Consider the following 10,077-nt stretch of genomic DNA (forward strand, 5'->3'; position numbering starts at 1 on the left):
AAAACTTTGTACTTATTCACTAATGATAATAATAATAATAATAATGATAATAATAATAATAATAATAATAATAATAATAATTATAATAATAATTATAATAATAATAATAATAATAATAATAATAATAATAATAATAATGAAACATTTTTTATATATACGTAAAGAGCAGGTCAGGTCAACTTGAGAGTTGACCAAGGCAAAAAAAATGCAAATGAGGAATTTGTATGTTTGGCAATAACCGTCGACTAGACACTGCTGTTGCTTCACCACTGCAGCCAGGAAGGAGAGAGAAAGAGAGAGAGAGAGACAGAGAGACAGAGAGACAGCGAGACAGAGACAGAGAGAGAGAGGGTGAGAAAGAGAGGGAGAGAGTGGTGCAAACCTGAGGCTGAATGGCTGCTCTGTCCTCAGCCACCACCTGTCAGTCAGACAGACGGCAGGACGAGTGGGCGGGACGTGTGACGTGGTGTGTTATTGATCGAAAGAGGAGGCGGCCAGTAGGGGGCGCTGTGTCCACTCTGGCAACAGATGGCTGCCGACCAGACGGGACTGACTGAGAGGAATTAAAGGTTTGGCTTTTTTGGGTTTTTTTTTTCTGTCTTTAAAGACAGACTGGAGTACATTACGCCGTGTGGAGTGTGTTTAAACCACCTAACAAAAAAATGTCAATTTGTTCACCTTAAACTTTTAGGAGGGTGAAAGAGGACAGACATAGGCTCTAGACTTTCCGTCTGCAACAATCAGCTTCATTTTCTCCTCAGCAGCCTCGGGAGGGGGGTGGGAATGATAAAGAGAAACAACTACCTGTTGCCATGTGAAACTCCCCCACCCCACCCCCACCCCTGAAACAATAGAGACCCACAGTAGCGCTGATCAGCCAGGCCGCGGGAAACACAATGAGAACTCGGCGGCTCCAGGAGTTTCCAGCCGAGCAGCAGCAGCAGCAGCAGCAGCAGCAGCAGCAGCAGCCAGACGCTCCACAAAACAAAGAGGCTTCCGCAACTCAACAGGAAGCAGCCGTGACGTGAAGCGTGGCTGCCCCGCACTCACGCACGCACACACACACACACAGTTTGAACCGCTGAGAACATAGTGAGGGGAGAGTGGCAGCTCGGCACCAGAGGCTCCAGGTGAGCCACATTCACACACACTGAGGTGTAATCCCTCCCTGCATGGGAAAAAAGACAAAATCCCTCCTCTGAATTAGCCCAGTTTAACCTCAGAGGCACGTGCACGGGGTGGGGGTGGTGGGCACACACACACACACACACACACACACACACACACACACACACACACACAAAGCTTTGTGAGGCTGACACAGTTCAGCATCTGTAATTAAATAACCACCTCTGTGCTTTTGCCATCCTTGGGTTCCTCAAAGACAATGGCACAACACACACACACACACACACACACACACACACACACACACACACACACACACACACACACAGAGCCAAGTAAGGACAAGCCAAACTCTGTTGAGCCCATTGTTTGCATCTCCTGGCTTCTCTGTGTGGTTTCCAGATGTGATCGATGTTTACATCGATCTTTTAAATATCAAATAAAAAACTATTATATATCTATACTGTAAATAGCCTGAAGTAAACAATGTCATGGCAAGAGAAGTCCTGTAACTCATTCTTTCCTCCTCGCCTCAAGGAGCATCATAAATTTAACAGACGCAGACAGACCACAACATGTGTGATACATGTGGAGATGAGCTCTGAGTGCAGCGACCAGGTGGCGAACCAGCAACCAGCAGCTGATCCACAGCACAGTGAAAACAAAGAGGCAGCAGCGAGGCGCCTCATGAGCAAAAACAGGAAGAGCAGCGCGGCCAGACAAAAGACTCCATCCAGCAGCAGCAGCAGCAGCAGCGACACACAAACACACAAAAAGCAACACGTTCACGACACGACACGCGCTCCCGAGCCCTCCGGGCCCTCGGGACCACCGTGCCGGACCTCACATCTCTCCCTCCGCAGCCGCCGTCCCTCACTTTCAGTGTTTTATCGCCTCTTTCCTCGGTGTGTTTTCCCCAACAACAAAGAGCGCCGCGGTCGGAGCAGCGCAACAGTGTCGCTGCGCAGCTTCCCCTCCTCGCTGCGCCTTGTTCTGTGTTTTTATCACGAGTGTCAGTTGATATTTGGGCTGTAATGCGCTGCTGTCCGGTACTCACCACCTGGATGAGACGTGAGCGAAGCGCAGCTCGGTGGAGGAACTGCTCGCTCGGACACTCAAGAGATGATGGACTTTCTTTAGTTCTCTCTCTCTCTCTCTCTCTCTCTTTCCTCCAAATCCTCCTGATGTTTGCTTCCCCAGTTAAACCAGTGCTGGTCGTGTCTGCTCCATGGGTGTCGCTGCCAGCTGGGAGTCACTGCCGTGTCCTTTGGGTGCTGACCGATCTCATTCTCGCCCCCCAACACGGGCTTTTGTTGTGTCTTTTGTGTGCGTAATGGACTGGCCTGGTTACTTTGCTGCGCAAACGTCACCACGTGGGAGGGAGACGGAGCCGCGAGTGCCAGCCGCGCCGGCCAATGGCAAGCCGCGGTGCCTTCAGGTTCTCGTGGGAAACGTGGGAGGCGGGTTAAGATGCGGCGATGTTTGTCAAACCAAACCATCTTATATCTCTTGAGTTTGCGTTGATGTTAAAGCTTGTTGTGGAGTTTCACCTGTTTTTGCCTTCGATGAATGTGTTCATTTTTTTTTATATATGTTTTTTTTTTTTAAAAAACAAACAAACAATTATGCCTACACCAAGTCTCATTACTGTAGGGTAAATTATGTTTTTGTTTGTGATAAAGTTTGAGTCATTTGAAAACTACACACAGCCGTGAATGCTGTAAACACATTGGATTTGTACAGTGTTTTGTTTTCATAATTCAGCACTCTGTGTTTCTTTCAACCTTTTTAAATCAGCCTTTGTATTTCTCACTAATGTGATAAAGTCACGTGCGTCAGTGAAGGTGTTGCACTACACATTTACACAAATATTAAAAACTGATTTGGCTGCTGCAGGAAAATACAAGCAACGGCCAATTTGTTTTTTTACTAATGGCTTTTTGTCGATCGTCAGCCTCCGTAGTGCAATCAGACGGGGTCATTATCAGCAACAGTGGCCAGTGGAAGGCATCAGCACAGAGTTTTCAATACGAGGGTTACAACACAGCGCACACCTTTCACAGTGTTATTGTGACGTTATTGCCTAGGACATTATTTCCCACGCGGCCTGAACGTGCCACTGAGACGAGGAGGGAGCGAGCAGATACCCGGATGTGTAAATAAATACAGGATAGGAATATGAGTCATTTTTTTCTGTTTTTTTCCCCTCACCTGCAGCTGTTTGTGTGAGTTGCAGGAGGAGTCACGCTGGGTTCAGGCGGAGCCGAGACACGCAGTTTCACGGCTGGAGGATAAAATGCAGACTGATTTGAACTGTGAGGATTCGAGTGGAATCAGACATGACATGAGTCACAAGGTGAATATCAAATCTTTTGGTTTTAACAACACAATGACATTCTTTTTTTCCCCCCTCAAATCAACCCAGCTGGTGGCTGTATTACGCTGAATCCATGATCACCACCATGATTGACAGATAAACTGCATCCTGCAGCTCCTTTGGCCCTGTTGCACGCGGTACAGCAAGAATCCACAGCTTATACAGAATCCCATCTGTGGTTATATATTGAAACAACAACAATCCATCTTCTTAGCCATCCATCTCTCCCTGGAACAAAGCCTGTCCTCGTCCTACCCTTCTTGTCCTGACGTCGCGAACGCGCATCATCATCATCATCATCATCATCATCATCATGAACAAGAACAACAATAACAACCACCGTCCGAATCCTCATCATCTCCCTCCACCAACTGCAGATGCACCTCGGCTCGAGTGATGCTGCAGATGTCTTTTCTTCTTTTCCTCGCACCACCGACGTCAAAAACAAAATTAAATATAGAATAAAATCAGAACAAAACAAAACGCACGCACGCACGAGCACGCGCGCACGCGTTGGGGTTGAGGAGGAGGGGGGGGGGGGGATTGCACGGCACTGCAGCTTCCCAGCGCAGGGGCTGCCTGCGTGCGTGTTATGAAAGCCTTCCTCTCTCGCACTGTTTTTGTCTCCTATTCACGTGGTATCAAACACCCCCCCCCCCCCCCCCCGGCCACCACCACCACCACAAAAAAAAAACAAAAAACAAAAAAAACACCAAATTATTAAATAAATAAACCAACCAGGCGGGCAGATGATGGCGCTGCTGGTGAATATGAGGCAAATGTAGCGGCTGCAAAACGGACCTAGTTGAAATAGGAGTGTTTATTGCCGCCTTATAATTAACACAGGCGGATCACTGTAGCCTTACAGTTGTATAAATCCTGCAACAAAACACCAACTGTCCTGCGGGTGAGCAGCGTTTGAAGCGCACTTCAAGCCGCCAGCCAGCAGCCAGCAGGACGTGACAAACGGTGGCAACCGTCAAGTGTTTTTCAAGCGCTGCAGAGTTTTTGCGCGGCGCTCCATGCAGCGAAGCCTCTAATCCCGTGACAAAATAACCACAGATGAAACTGTAAATCCGTTGCCGCGACGGCGAAGCAGAGCTAAAACTAAAAAGAAAAACAAAACAATCGAAGACACAAATCAGCGGCAAACCGGGACGCAAATGTTGCACCCAGCGACGATGAGCAGCGATCTTGAGTCCGTCCGGATGATGAGGACGCGTGTCCTCCACCACCACTAGGTCAGTGCTCGGCTCCAACACTCACCCCGACAACACTCCGCCGTCCCTCCATCGGAAAGACAAACAAGCCGTGGGAGCAAGTTGAGCTTCTCCTCCTTGCTGGCATGAGACAAAAACAGCCGAGGAGCGACCGTCGCCGTCCCATCAACCTCAGGAGGCAACAAAGTGGAGCAGCAGCAGCAGCAGCTTCGGATCAGGTCGAGCCGAGTCCCATCAAACAGTCCCCGGGATGAGCAGCTCCGTCCCCACGCTGGACGCTGCTACCGCGCGTAAAAGCCGTCAGCGGTGCTGGGAATCTCATCCAGTCCGACAGGAGGGACGCTCACAGGCGGCGCATGTTGCACCACTTTCTCGTTTTTCTTTTCTTTTTTTCCCCCCTCAATCCTTCGTTTTCCTAAGCCGTCGCTTCTAAGCGCAGTGTGTGCAGACTCTCCGTCACCAGGGGCAGGACAGGCCGGAGAGCTCCATCTGCGGCCTTATTTATACCCAAATCCTAATTAGCTGTGTGATGCGCAGCGCAGCGCAGTTCTGAATTATGCACAGAGCCACATTGACGGCAGCTCGACGGCTGCGTTCACAGACCACCGACCTCCCGCGGTGCCTTCACGGGGCTGCGAGACTGTCGGGGAAGTCGTGGAAACACGACAAACAAGCGCAGAGAAACGCTGTTGTTTTAACTCGTCAGTCATCATCAGTCAAACCCGCCGCGGTGCTTTTAAATGCTGCGGGAAACGACAGGATTGTTAGGGGACAGCAGCTCAGGGGAAGGACATTCAGCGTGAGTGAGAACATCGCTGTCAAGAAAATGATGATAATAATGATGATAATACATTTTATTTGTTAGGGCGCCTCTCCTGACGCTCAAGGTCGCCTTTCAGAAAACAATACCAAAAATATGAAATACCAGAGATAAAAGATACGAAAAAAACACACAACAGAGACAGTACATTAAAAGAAGTGCATATATAAAAGCAGTCAGGTGGGGTGAGACAGTTTGAAGAGATGGGTTTTGAGTTTGGATTCAAACAGAGACAGATGTGGTGTTGCGGAGGTCACAGCAGAGTAAACTGAAAGCTGAAGCTGAAACACTCATTCACTGCACATGTTTGACATTGCTACAGGGTTAAAATTAAGTCACAATGCTTTTGAACCAGGCTGCATCGGGATCGTCCTATCACTCTGGTTCAACATGGGGGGGAAAACACAGGAGGAACTGCAGGAGGTTGTTGGCACTCCTGGTTTCAAAGTGGCTTCTAACTGGCTGTGAAGCACTTGAGTATGACTTGTTTACCAGCCTACACACACACACACACACACACACACACACACACACACACACAGTGGATGATGCATTGTTTTACACGGGGGGAACAGCAACTTTTTCATTTCAACCAGTCTCCCTACTGTTTTTAGCTGCTGCTGCGTCACATTTATGTCTTGAGACAACATCCAGGGCCAGAGTTCACAGAGAGTTTGAAGGCAGCCTGGGTCTAAACCAGGGCAGTGTGCAAACTTTATGACTGGTGGGCCACAATGGGTTGTAAAATGTGACAGAGCGCCAGAGCAGCAGATGGGTGTGGAGTGTTTTGGCGAAGGAGGAAAAAGATATCATAGGATATGTAGAACACATGTTGCTTTAATGCCAACTGAAAATGAACCAAAGCAACGTTGCAACCAAATCAGTGTCTTAAGAAGCACCACGGTATTTAGCTCTTTATTGAAATGAATCTGAAAACTCTGAAAACATGGAGTTTGACAGAACGGAATAAAAAGCTTAAACGGGCTGCATTTGGCCACCCGGGCTGTAGTTTGCCCACGCCTGGTCCTAAAAAAAATGGAGGAAAACAACAGCAGGCCACCGTCTCCATCTTAAAGCAACTCTTGGCTTTGACCTTTGAGGAGTGTCCGTGAAGGCAGCACTAGCCTTAGCTACACAGCCGCGTTCTACAAATAGCGTCCAATCGGCGGGAGGGAGAGACTCAGCACGCAGCCAGTCAGCTGCGGCAGGGGGCGGGGTCGAGCCTCACCGGGCCAATCGCGCCGAGGCCTCGCTGTGGACGAGCGGGCTCGCGTGGCCGAGGATTTGTTTTTGGCTGCGCGCGCCACCCCGAGCGACGCGTGCCAGGAAAAGCTGCCTCCCCGAGGGCGCATGCGCGGCCGCACTGCGAGCACGTGGCCACGAGAGCAAGTAAACAAACCGAGCAGGATCGATGGAGGTGATTCGGCGTCGAAGAAAAGAAATTCATAAATAAATTAATGAATTAATTAATAAATACACACGATTCACTGAAGTTTGACCGTGTGCGTCTCCTTTACATATTTCCCTTCTTTTTGCACTACCTTTTGTTCTTTTCTATTCCATATAAAGGGCAATCCGTTCAAATACGTGTTGACGTGACGACGTCACAGGTTTAAAATGCCTCACTTCAACCTTACAGACTTGTCGTGGTTTAAAACCCGACGTCGCTGGAAGAAAGTCCGCCTTCACCAACACATCAGCGCCATTTTGAGCCCATTTTATGAATTGTAGCCCCCCCAGAAACTGTGAATGACACGAATCCAGCAGATTAACCAAGAGAGGGAGGATCGAAGGATGAGGACGCGGTAATCTCACAAACTATAACACTGGCGCCCCCTAAAGGACACAATTACGTACAATAGCATTAGGGGGAATTTACAACCGCTCCAGTCTGGACCGGAACATTCCAGCCGCATCGACCCCTCTTTTTTCCTCCTGTGTGGTGGCTCACCAAAACACTGCATCCATCTGCTGCTGCTCCGCTACCCTCCTCGGTCATACTTCACAATCCACTGTGGCCCCACCAGTCAAAAAGTTGCCCACCCCTGAGTTAAACTAACAAAGTGTCAGCAGTCAGATACTGAGACAAACCTGGGTCGACACCAACATAGCGAAAGGGCAATAATATGCACATGGCATGAAAATAATTATTAATGCACTATTTAAGCATTTTGAGAAATGCATTTGTTGGAGTTAGACCGGGGCGGGCAAACTTTTTCTGACCGGTGGACCATAAAGGGTTCTAAAAAGGGAGTCAGAGGTTGTAGGTCAGTTGAACAGAGAGCCGACAGCGACGCAGTGAGCAGGAGTTCCTGCAGCTTTCAGAACAACACTGCCGGCTCCACCGCAGCCTTCTACCAACAACTCATTATCACGCTTTAGTTTGGACCAGATTGAACAAGTTGTAATGTGTGAGAAGTGTTAAACATTGTGTTTTTATTCGCCTGGGTAGGAAATCAGCCATATTAATCATTCCCTACTGATGCTTCTCCAACTGAGAGGCTGCTTGGCTGCACACAACCATCTGGCAAATGGACTTCATTCATTTCCTGGAAAAAAGAAGCCAATTTAGCAAGAGGTCAAACCATATTGGCCATCAACTGCCAAATGGATGGTGGGAATTATGACGGCTTCATTTTGCTTTTTGGGTTAAAACAACAACGAAGAAACAGAAACATTTTTTAAAAATGTAATCTTCATTCTTCTGACTGAATACATGCATTTGAGCTCTGGTGCTGAAAACTCAGCAGTGCGAGGATGCTGGCGGCACTCACAGGTTGTGTTGACACATCTGCAATTTTTCCTATAAAGAGCTCTTTTCAACAGTTAGTTGAGGTCTAGTGAATGGTAAATATTGACAGAAAAAAAACTGTATATTTAGCTCTCTTTAGCTCATAACATATTTTTACATTTTGCCAAAGCTAAATGTCATGGCAGAGTGAGCTGTGAAGAAATAAAAAAGGTTGTGGACATTTTTCAAAGTGGTAGTCAGTCTTTAATAATAGCAAAGAAAAGCTCTGTTCAAGTCAAATCCTTCACACGACAGCAAAATAAAACTGACCAATCAATTCAAACATTTTCTATGGCAGGTCAACAGGGAACCTTTTAAAATACAACCAAAGATATATAGTTCTGAATTTTTTTTTCCTTTTAACGCTTCCAGAAAAGTTAACTACACAATTAAAGGTTTATACTGATCAAAACATACAGAGTGAAGCAGTTTCACTGGAGACAACTCAAACAAGATTAGTGTCTGATAGAAACATAACATTCATTTTACAATAAAAATATATGCACAAAAACGTCAAAAATGAAAAAAAGAAAGGCTCAAGAAAAAAAATGGGGAACGCAAAAGAAAAAATATATAAATGTTTGCTTTTCTTCTTTTTAACACAGTCACAAATCACACAGCTGTGGCAACAATTCTCTTTAAAGTTGACATAAAGTGAAAGGAGACCCCGGCCCCACCCACTCCCAGTCTTGATTGTGTTCATCTTAAAGAGCATATACTGCGGTTACAATGGATTTCCCCACTAAACAAAAGCTGCACATCAAATCTTGGATATCAAGACTATCGAAAAAGGCACAAACAGACAGGTTGCACAAAGAATTCAGCAGAAGCTTCTTTTTTTTTTTTCCATTTTTCGTTTTTCATAAAACCAATCCCAGTAAGGTTTCCAGTGGCCTTCACGTTCTTGCTGAAGCTCCAACAAAAAGACACTCTATCTACAGGCGAGTGGAGCCCTGGCAGGCACCTTGGATTACAAGTCTCATCCCAACAGCTGTAGAAGCAGATGTGTTGAGTCATCGTGGCGTTACAGACGTTACAGGTGTGTTTGCTGTGAGTGTGGAAAGTGGGACGCGCATTTTGCTTCTTTTTTTTTTGGGGGGGGGGGGCAGGGGGTATATATAACAGTGCAAAAATGTTTCAAATTTTGTTTAGGTCATTAATGTTATTGGAAAATAAATCATCAAATGAGTTGAATCTTTCCAATTGAGGATCAAACAACACAAAAAACAACAACTTTTGAACTAATTTTTATTCCGAAAAATATTTTGCTGCCATCATTTTTCTGTCACTTTTAAGTGTAATTTGTCACTTTGATTCACTTCATTCAGTCAAATGTCTAATGTAGGTCGAAAGTGTTCTCGCTATTCTTGGTTAATATTTGGTACTAAACATTTTTCTGTTTGAGCTTCAATTCAATTCTTCGGATGTGCACTTGCATATTATGGAAAACAAATCTCTCGGTTTCAGTCTACCGCTCACCTCCAAGACCTATAATGTGTGTTTTATTATTCTCCTTTTTCTTAATATCAAACGGTGGCTATAAAAATAATTGGCAGATTAAATGAGGAATAAAATACTCATTTGTCGTTGTATGCGTATAATAAAAAAAGTACAGCTAGTACCAAATTATACAGCTTTCACTGAAGATTTAACAGTCCTTTAAAATAGCCTCGGCACACGGTTGCAAATATATGCATCATCTTTAAATCAACGTTGCAGCTTGTTCATTTCAGGGATAATC

General features: G+C 46.1%; 1 protein-coding gene across 3 annotated transcripts in view; it reads right to left on the reverse strand.

Moving 5' to 3' along the window:
* ypel1 (yippee-like 1) overlaps positions 1-5,295 on the reverse strand; it is a 19,753-nt gene extending 14,458 nt beyond the window's left edge. The window contains exon 1 of one of the 3 annotated variants that reach the window (XM_076047119.1): positions 4,772-5,295. The gene's annotated coding sequence lies outside the window, so the exon portion shown is untranslated. Of the gene's footprint in view, positions 1-382; positions 802-2,185; positions 2,688-4,771 lie in introns of those variants that run through there. The other 2 variants (XM_076047118.1, XM_076047120.1) reach the window with 2 other exon arrangements.
* Positions 5,296-10,077: the final 4,782 nt, after the last annotated feature.

The sequence above is a fragment of the Nelusetta ayraudi genome, unplaced genomic scaffold (assembly GCF_046127955.1).
Source record: "Nelusetta ayraudi isolate G7.1 ecotype Tasmania unplaced genomic scaffold, CSIRO-AGI_Nayr_v1 ptg000092l, whole genome shotgun sequence".
NCBI lineage: Eukaryota > Metazoa > Chordata > Actinopteri > Tetraodontiformes > Monacanthidae > Nelusetta > Nelusetta ayraudi.